The following is an 11,037-nucleotide window of genomic DNA, read 5'->3' as shown; positions in this document are numbered from 1 at the left end:
GGCATGTCATAAAGTTTGAAGAAAGTTATTTTGAATTTTGAATTTTAAGCTTAGTCAATGCAACACATATAGCCACCCAATTTCACATTTTACTGGTCAAGATTAATTGTGATCACCTTGTACTAAAGATAAATCTATACCTTTTGCATTTTAAAACGGCAGTGCTCATGGCCTACTTGTTAATATGAATGAAGCTATACAACTGGAACACATATATCTAATGTTTTGAGCTTGTGCCGATATGTCATGAATGACAAAACTCATATTTGACACCTTAATAAACATAGAAAATTTATATTAAAATATTTATTTAAATTTTATGGTGCAAGCCTTTAATGTATCTTAGAATTCTACCTCCTACTGCTGTTAAATGATGTACAGACGTGTTCTATCTGAAAATCAACTTTAAAGTTGCCATTTCTGACATGCATTGACACTTATATCCATATCCTTTGGACATAGAAACATACACAAAACAAATCATTATGAAAGTCACAATGGTGTAAATTTAACCTCTTATTATTTGAGGGCTAATGATTTAATATTTTTACTTATGTGCTTATTAGAACTTTGAAGGCATTTATCAATCACTCACAATAATTAACTCTTTTTACTTAGTAGATATTCCACAATCATTTAAGAAATCATGCATGAATCACATTGCATGGACTAGAATGGACCAATATCAACCAGCTCATAATAGGCATGGCTGCCTTATTCTCACCCAAAACTACATAAAAAAAAAAAAAAAAAAATTGGAGCTCATTCCTTAATCTCACCCAAAAAAAAAAAAACAGAGGAGGAAAGCTCATTCCCAATAATCGAAACAAGCAAAAAGGAAAAAAAAGGGACTTATTTGCCAAGTACACAACCATTCAAACCATCAAGACCCAAATCATATGAACTTTAGAAAAAGGAAAGACTCTAATATAATTGAGAGAAATAATGAGAGGATAATTACCATTTTCTGTGAGAAAATGGTAGAAAATGCACATTTTGTTCCCTTGGGAGCAGAATTTACATATGCTTTAGGGTAAATTGTTGGTGGTACAAGATCAATAAGTTAGAAATGCAATCTTTTAAAAAAAATTCTGTTGTATAAAAATTTAAGGGTTTAAATGCATAAATATTCAATACAAAACCATAATACATATATTTTAGCCTACAAACATGGTTTATACACATTTGAATAATAAAATTCAATCCTAATAAATCCCTTACAAATCCCTTACTAAAAAGTACAATTAAACTGAATACAATACTCAAATATTCACATTGTACATCTCTACAACATATTACATGACTTGCACTCACAATTACTTATTATATCAAAATTATATGATAATTTCGTCTTCATTCTTCATTATCATAATATCTCATACACATCATACACTTCATCATAATAATTCAATAAGATTTAAATTCGCATAAACAATAATGCATAGCATTAAAGCTCATACCGCAAGGAAAAAAAAAAAAAAAAACAATCTCAATATTCATACAATATATTCAACTTAATCAATCATGAATCCATTTAATAACTGTAAATACATCAAATTAACATGTAAATATACATGGAGAAACCATGGTTATCTCATTGTCTAAGGCACGGGCGATAATAATAACTTAAGGAGATTAATCCAATGAGTCACATTTATTTTACTTAATGGGGATCAAATCATGAGAGAGACATGTATCAAAATAGCCCTTCAAAGTTTGAGAGATATACTACACAAAATAAATAAGTTATGGTGAAACGATACCATGTGGTCGATAACGGACTACACAAACTTTTCAACATTAAAAAGGGAACTCAATGGACTATTTCTTATACTCAAATATGATGAAATAAACATCTCATCAGTTGTATATTCTCAGTAAAAATTTCAAAAAAATAAGATCAAGAAATCAAGTTGAAACTACTGAAGATCATAGAGTAAGCAAGCTAGTCTACACATACTATGTCTATGGACTACACTATTGCTTTGGGACTCTCCAAATATCAAGTTTTCATGACTAAAAGTCAAGAAAGCTACTGTAAATTAAGAATTATAGCAAGCTTTGATATTGGAAACGAGGTACAAATTAAAAATATGAAAAAAAAAGTCAATACCTTAATGAAGCAATGGTATAGGCTTGATCACATAAATGATGGACTACTCCATGGAAGGGTTTCAAATGAAAGCTCAAGGAAGAAGATAGTCTCATGGGTGACCACATTTTTGTCAAAGGCTCTCTCTCTCTCTCTCTCTCTCTCTCTCTCTCTCTCTCTTTCTTTGAAGTGAATACTCAAGTTAGGGTAATAATTGATTTTATAAGTTACTTTTATACTTAGATCATAAAGATGGATTTGATTTTAATCTTTGATGCCTTAGATCAATGACACATAAGAGGCTTTTATCCAAGCCACTCATCCATATCTTATCACCAAGATCATTGGATAAGCTTTTGACACCCTTCACTCATCAAAACCTAGCTTTATAGTCATTTTACCTTGAAGTCCTTAGCTCCATGTTTTATTTCTCATTAAGTCCAAATTCGTATTTACACTTATGCCCATGGTTTTTGAATAATTTGTGAGATTTAATAAAATACAAGGATATGGACATAAAGGTAATATGGGACATCTACACATGTGCATAAAATATCTTATGACACCACATGGGTCAAGCCCATAAGGTGGTGCCATATAAGATATACTCTCATGCTACAAAATCATATGTAGATAATATTATGAATTAAATTAATTTTAAAAATCCCATGACTTCACACATACCAAAAATGACACATATGAGTTAAAAAAAACTTATGACTCAAATCAAACTTAAGTCATAACAATATATAATCCTTTAAATAACAAGATAATCTTGTTATAACATAATACTAATAAAATAATTAATGATAAATAGGTCCCTACATTGATATGATATCAGCATGATGTCATCCACTAGTGGGGAGGTGAGGGTGCCACGTGACATCCCTATGGCCACTTAGGATCCATGTAGCATCCCCATAGGATGTCTTTGTTTGGTATTTACGTTAAACAAATTTGAAAATCACATTTTTTATTGTTTAAAAAATCTAAAAAATTCTAAAAATTTATCAAAAATCTTTAAATGATTTCTCAACGTTATTACATAATTTCTCATCAATATAAAATCTTTTCTCGTCAAGTTTAGATTAATTTGGGCTAAAGGTAAATGGATCTCTAGACTTATAACACTAGTCGGAATCTTCCATTGGGCTAATCCGAATGACGTTCTACCGGTATCTCAAGCCAATCCAATGGACCTATGCTCTACAGTCTATGACAGAGATACATAATTGGTCACATCAAAGTCGTTGAGCCAGAGCTTCCTGTCACCAAGGGTTCAATGGATTACTGGTGCAGCCCTGTGGGATATGTTCCTACTCAAATACAGGGCTTCTCTCAAAGCACATGTACACTAGCTCTTCTAAGTCGGATAATACTATAGAAGAGTGGCTTCTCCATACGACTGTAGGTGCACATGCCATGAAACGGTCTCGTGTCAAGATACGGGCTCATGTCCCATGAGCCGACCATTCCATACAGGGCGAATACTCTTTTAAATACTCCGGTTCTATTATTCCCAATTGGATTCTTGAAGCCTTGGCTTATCACAGCAACTATGAGGCATTCTAATCAATATATTCCTGATTGGGAGGTGACCCTCACACCTTCCCGAGAGTTCACACTCTCAAAATGTATACTCTCAATGCTTCAAATACTCGGGATAAATGAATCTAGGCCTCAGTGCACCAAGCACCCATATTCAGTTTCTCTCTAACTCCCACTAAGCGTAAAACTATTGGCTTTAAGACCTTGAAAGGCCACATAGCCAACATAAATGACCTTAGGCACTTGTATACAATGAGACCATTTACCTTTTGGTACAAGGAAGTCACAATTACCTATATCCATCCGATGTAAAATTCGATAGCTTGGGTGTGTAACAAAGTTCGAGAAAATTCTTTTGAACTTTAAGTGCGGTCAATGAAATAAATGCAGTCAACCAATTTCACATCCAATGGTCAACATTAACTATAACCACCTTATATCAAAGGTAAATGGTCTCATTATATATTTTCTCTTAAATATCCATATTACTGTTATAAAATAAAAGGAAACATTTTTTTAGTACTAATCATTTTGATTCGACCATTTGGACAATTTGTTTGCAATCGTCAATGTGATTCTTTTCATGCAGTTCTAAGGTGAGTATCAAACATTTTTTTCTTTTCTTTTTTTTGTTTTCTTTTTTATTATTATTTATTTGTTTATTTATTTTTATTTTTTTTTAAGGTTGTTAACCAAGTTAGGCAGGTCATATCACCAAATTTGGGGTCTTCAAAGTACTAGCTGGGGTTTTGATTTCGCTCCTGGAGCAAATGCACATTTTGTTCTTCGACAATGGGAGCATATAATATTTTTACATTACCAATTATTTTATGTAACTAACAGTATTCATTGAAGTAACGACGTTTGAGCTAGAATCATATCTTGTCTCCAATGGGTTGACCATTTCTAAAAGCTGTAAATGCATCAAAGGAAATAGTGAGTAACAGATGAACAACATAGTAATGCCAAAAGATGAGCAGCACTGTCCACTCATAATATAGAATTATTGGAAACTTGGGAACAAAAAATTGAAATCGCTAAAGCCATCAAATTTGATGAGGCTTTGGTGTGGCTGAGGTTGCTTGTGACAACACCTAAAATTCAGGGGTAAAAGCACCGGAAATCCATCATGTCCACCTCTAGATCATCAAAAATCACCCCTGAGAGCATTGGAAACTCTACAAATGAATTATCTTTACTTCCATGATCATTATGCTGAAAATCAGCACAAGCACATGCACATGCACACACACATGTAGAGATTCAACCTAAAAATGAGGAGACATGGAAGTGGCATGTTGTTTTTTTGTCGAAAACGATGTTTTGGAAATCGTGAGCCAAGCTTAAACTTAGCAAGGTGTCAGATTTGGATGACTAACCCTAAAATCGGGAAGAATCTTACCTCATATCCATATCCTTATTTTGAGAATTAGTTGAGTATGGTGGTTGGACTTGGACAGGCCGGCCTCTACCTCGGGCTTAGGACTGTGGCAAGCCCAAATTCTGACATGAGCTTTTAAAGGCTTGAGCCAGTGTTTAGAAAATCGCTTGGCCAATATTAGCCTATCCATATTTGGACGCAATCATGTGTCCAAATATTACTACAGTCAATCTTTAACAAAAATTAAAATTATATTCTAAATTATTATTTAATTAATGGGACTCTATAATATAAGACTATTTATTTTTATACAAGGAGGTCCCAATCATGATATGAAATCCAATAGATGAAAGTGTGTCACAATATTCGAGAAATCTTATTTTGGACTTCTTGCCCAAATAATGACACATCTTCAACCATTTGATGTCAAATCTAACGGCCAATCACAATTGTGACCTCCTTGTATCGAAAGTAAACAGTCTCATTGTATACATTTCCAAAAGAATTTCAGGTAAAAATGCAAATATCAGATAGGCAAGTTAATTACCATCTGAATTGGAATTTTTGAGCTCTTTAAGTTGTGGCAATGTCCTCTGAGGAATCAGACATGGGTTCAACTACATCACATCAAATGAGATTCCAATGGACCCTTGTTGCTTTACCATGCAATGGGAGAGTAGAAAGGGGAAATTTGACAAAATATATTGGATAGGAATTGCTTTACAACTTACCAATGTTTTTTATTTAATTTCAAAAGACACATGATTATGAGTTGGAATAAAAAATTAAAGAAAAAATTTCTCCCCATATCCTATTTGGAAAAATCATTTCTCAAGAGACCAAGATTTCAAAATCTTTCTGACGGCATATGACTTCACACTATTGTATCTTCCAACCTTTGGAACCCAAATAAGCCCCTTTTGACCACACACACCTCTTTCTATTTGTGTTTCCTCTATCTAAACATCTCTCTTTATCTCTCTCTCTCTCAAATCTACGGCAAGAGAGAGGTTTAAGAGAGAAACTTTATAGAAAGAAGAGATGTTTAGATTAAAGGGACACAAATAGAAAAAATGTGTCATTAACATGATGTTTGGATCAAGAATGTGTCGTCAAATAGGTCAAGGGGGTTAGAAGATGCAATAGTTTAAATCCTTATACCACCATAAAGGTTTTGAATATTTTAGTATCTTGATAAATAGTTTTTCAAAACAGGATATATGGAAAAGTTTTCCCAAAATTAAATATTTAATATTTTAGGTATATTTTGATAAATTTCCTAACAGAAAAAAGAATAAGTAAAAGTGGAAGAGAGGCAATGAAATATTCTATTTATAGCATTTAAAAATATAGAAAATTGAAAAAATATTTAGAAGTTGGAACACGGGAATGTTTTTATCTGAAATTTTGGGATCCACTTTGTAAACACTGAATCATTACCTAAAAAAACCAAGAAAAAAAATATTCGAGTTCCTAGATCTGTCCTAGAAAAAGAAAAGTTGGACAGTTTGTGTGCATATCTAGGTTGCCTTCCTTTTCTCAGGTTGAGTGCTTGGTCAGGAAGAGCTGAGAATTCACCCATTTTGGATATGAAACAGAATTTCGGTTCTTATCCCGGTATGAATCCAAGATTTGGATCCCACATATCAGATCTGGATCCAAAATTTAGATCAAAGAGTAATTCAGATCGAATTCATGTATAGGTGAATCCGATCCAAATTCGATCTAGTTATTTTATATATAGATACATTTATATAGTATTTTTTATATTACTTTATATATAAAAGAATATATAAAAATAATTTTTTGGATCCGATCAGGTCTTATCTGAACCCCATGTATACTGTTTGGATTCGGATCCGGATCTGAATATTTATGATCTGGATCACGTCTAGATCTAGATCCCATGTATATTTTTCAGATCCTAATGGGAAAAAACAGTCGTTAATTTTTTTATTTTCACAACCATAATGTTCAAGGTGGAGATGATGGATTTGAGGAGTTTCATATCCAAACCCAAATCAAAACTCACCAAAAATTGCAGTTCTGGGATCGGAAAAACCTCAAATCCATTATCTCGACCTTGATCATTATGGTTGTGAAAAAAAAGATTCGCAACCCAAAAATAGTGTATATTGTAACACATCATCTAGACCATCCATTTTGCCCTAAAAATAAATGTTCACGGATCCACCAGATCTATACCATTAAATTTTATAAGTTTTTCATACTCGGTGTTGGAAATTTAGTTTAGAGCCATAATGGAGATTTCCGATGGCCAAAGTGCTTTCCAGAAGAGGATTTGAGGTCATGATTTAATTTGTTTTCAAAAAACCTAAACCTTATGGAACTGCATCTTCTAAATTTTGACAAAAAAATTATTTCAGCACCAACAATCATTAAGGGGTGCAGTTGGCATACAGATGCATCTGTTGCTGTAGAGGTAAGGTGCACCTTTAAATTTTATCATGGTATATAATTTTGATGTAAAATGTTCTTAGGATTACTACCCTTAAATCTATTTTTATATCTAATTATAAAATTTTAAGTTTAAAAAATGGCTGAAATCAAGTAGATCTACAAACATGTGAAAATCTTGAAAATGTATAGTGTAGATAATATGTTATAAAATGCACTCTTTCTCAGACATAAAATCTTTTTATTTTTCATGGTCATATATCTTGATGTCGAGATGATCAATCAAAAGGTTTTTCAACATTAAAATTACATTTTTCGATAGATTTTTGAGGTGCGTATGTAGTTCTACATTATAAGATTGCATCCTTATATAAACTTTTTCCATCATTAAAATGCCCTCAAGAGATAAACAAGTTAATAAGAAAACCGAGTGCATGGAGTCCCCTTCGTACAGAGCGGTCACAAACACCACAACCTATTTAATGTAGGCCAAAGGATTATTATACTTCATTCTATGGGAGTATAATGTCCATTTACCCCCTCGGGTATAATTAATTTTAGAACCCCAAATTATGGGGATGTAGCCTCTTTAACCATAGATTAATTTCAATAAATAAATAAATAAAAATCCCTAATTGCATCCTTTATGTGCTTGAAAGAAATAATATCTCGAAATTAAATAGAGACCATCTAATTTTTAGATGGTGAGATTTCAGGATTAAAAAATTCTAATTTCAATTTTTTTTTTTTTTAAATAATCATACAATAATTCTTTGGTGGTTTCTAAAATTTTAGATTGAAACTATCTGAATGAGTCTTTTGACCAATTGGAGGGATGAATGTGTCATTTCTATGCACAAGACTCAAGGAACATTTTCCCAAAGTTTGTTTTATCAATGGTGAACTGCAAGCGACCCGATTTCACATTAGGTGACTAGGGCTTGTTCAATGGCAAACTCCCAACCGCCCAATATCACATCAGGTAACTCTTGGTTTTTCTTAGCGATGAAAGATCCAGGAACTCGAATATCACATTAAGTTTTCCACATCTTTCTCTCTCTTATCAATGATATCTTCCATAAAAATTTCTTTCCCAAAAATAGCATTCTCCATGTCCCATCCCAATCCATTCGTTTCCCATTTGCCTTGCACGTCCCAACCAATATAGGAAAAATCTTGTGGTTTAAATCATAGCAGCCCTGCTAGATCGGAACCAGCCGGTTCTGATTTCGTCACGTCTTGGTTAACTGATGAGGTATTTTAAAAAAGTTCAAAAACATTTATATAAAATCTCAAAAATAAGAGATTTTGTTTGTAATGTATTTTTAAATGTTTTTCATCATTTTGATAAAAGATTGAAAATTATTTTGGCTTTAGGTATTTATTTTTATATTTTTCCATCTTTCTTGAAAAATTTCAAAGATACCTCTAGACACAAATCGATTCTTTAAAATTAATTTTTTCATTAATTTTCAATTTCATTTAGATGTGCTTTGTTTAATCATGTTTTAAATATATTTTTCATGTTTTATTGTAATTTTTGTATTTTTAAATTTTTTAATACTTTTTTTACCACAGGACTTTTCCCAGTTAGACAAGGTTTTCCAGTTAGACAAGGTGAACCTCTTCCGACCCCATATCCGGTTAACTATTCCAAATCAATTTTTCTTATACTTGTCCCAACACAATCTTCCCCCCTTTTCGTCTAAGTTCTCCATCACCACCCTCAACAAAAGAGATAATTCCCTCTTCCTTTTCATCAATAGGGTCAACATTTGAATTTGGAAAAGGAAGCTTTCCGAGGGGCCTAAAGCATGAGAAGCTAAACCGTAAGAGCCGGAGCAAGAATTAGAAGATCTCAATTGCTTTTTTTTAAGGGTGAGGTTTGCATAGAGTCGAGGCTCTAAACAATCAAAGTAGAGTGCACATTTAAATAGCGTCGAAAAATATGGTTTTAATATTGGAAATCTTGATAATAGCCTAAAAATATATTTTTATCTCTTATTATAAAATTTAAAGCTTCAAAAATAATGTAGATCGAGCATATCTATGAAAACATAAACATCTTGAAAATTGACGGACCAAAAATGCATTACAAGATGCACTATTTCCAAAACTAGAAGTCTATTTTTTTTCTCATGTCCATGCATCTTGATGTCGAGATAATCAATTTGAAGATATTTAGGCATCAAAACAAACTAGTGAAATTTTTTAGGTGTGCTCTAATTTGATTATTTAGAGCCTCGGCTCTATATAAACTTTTCCCTTTTCTTGACCCATAGTTTTTTAACTTTAAAATTCAGTTTGAAATGATTTAACCTCAAATAATCGGAACCCTTGGTAGTCCGTGCAGTCGTTGAAAGTTCAGATCTCGGTTTGGGTGTGCCATGGCAAGTCCCTCATGGTTCTTATGACTGACCTGGCCATGAGGAACTGAGTCGACCTTGTTTCCCTTTCTACTATGAACCACGGTTCACCCTTCATTGTCAACCTCTTTCTTTCTAACCCACCAAGATCAATGGATCCCTCAACAGAGGAGCCCACCTACTTAAGTCCTTCAATTGAAACAACAATAATAAAGTTTGATGAATCAACAGAAAGACGGATCTTCCTTGGTAATGGTGAAAAGGAATTTATGTTCACTCTCACTCGAACAAATGATGACTCAGATCCCTTCAAAAATTTCCAGTCCAGACCTAGAAGATCACCACACAAATTAACCAAATTTTGAAAAACTCCCAAATTCCATTAGCAAAGAGGGATTCCCCACAATTTAATCCAAAAAATATTTTCCGGATTATGTGAAATATATCAACCGCATCTCCAACTATCCATGGTAAGAAGCTTATCTCTCACCCTCCCATGCGTAGTGCCCAAAACCTTTTCTGCCTCCAAATCTGAATGCAAGCAAATACAAATTTGTTAGCTTCTATGTCTTTTACTAATAGCTCGTACTATAGAAACCATGCTCTCTTCGCATAGTTTTCCATACCAAAAAGATCTTTTAATGGTGGAGAAAAAGATCCGACCACCAACTAGGAAATACACTCGGAAGACTCCACAAGGGAGTGGAGTTGGGGCATTTGGATGGGGCCCGATGCCCACAGCACCCCATCCCTGCATTCCCACTGTTTATCATATCAAAAGTAGCTGTTGGGAATGAGGTTGGGGGATCGGTGGTTTGAACGGCTCATGCCTCAACATACCGCCTCGTACTCCATCCCCCAGTTGAAGTATCAATAAATAAATAAAGGGAAAATATAGAATGAGATCATTTACCTTTGATACAACATGGAATCTTGACCATTAAATGTGAAATTGAGTGGATGCAATTATTTTATTGACCAATTTCAAACTTCAAAAGAAATATTCTCAAACTTTGTGACAAATCCAAGCTATCAAATTTCACATTAAATAGTAATAAGAAACTCTGACCACTTTGTATCAAAAGTAAATGGTCTCATTGTATACAATCCCATAAATAAATAAATAAAGTAATCCATAAGTTGGTTGTCTTTGCATATGAGTCATCTGTTTTGCTCGTCTTCTTCGGAGTCAAGAAATTTTATGTTTTTACGAGTCATATTACTATCTAGTT

This window comes from Amborella trichopoda, chromosome 7 (assembly GCF_054954075.1).
Source record: "Amborella trichopoda isolate Santa Cruz 75 chromosome 7, AtrichopodaSantaCruz75HAP2 v2.0, whole genome shotgun sequence".
In the NCBI taxonomy this organism is placed as follows: domain Eukaryota; kingdom Viridiplantae; phylum Streptophyta; class Magnoliopsida; order Amborellales; family Amborellaceae; genus Amborella; species Amborella trichopoda.
The sequence above is the reverse complement of the archived record's forward strand: the minus strand, read 5'-3'. Positions refer to the sequence as shown.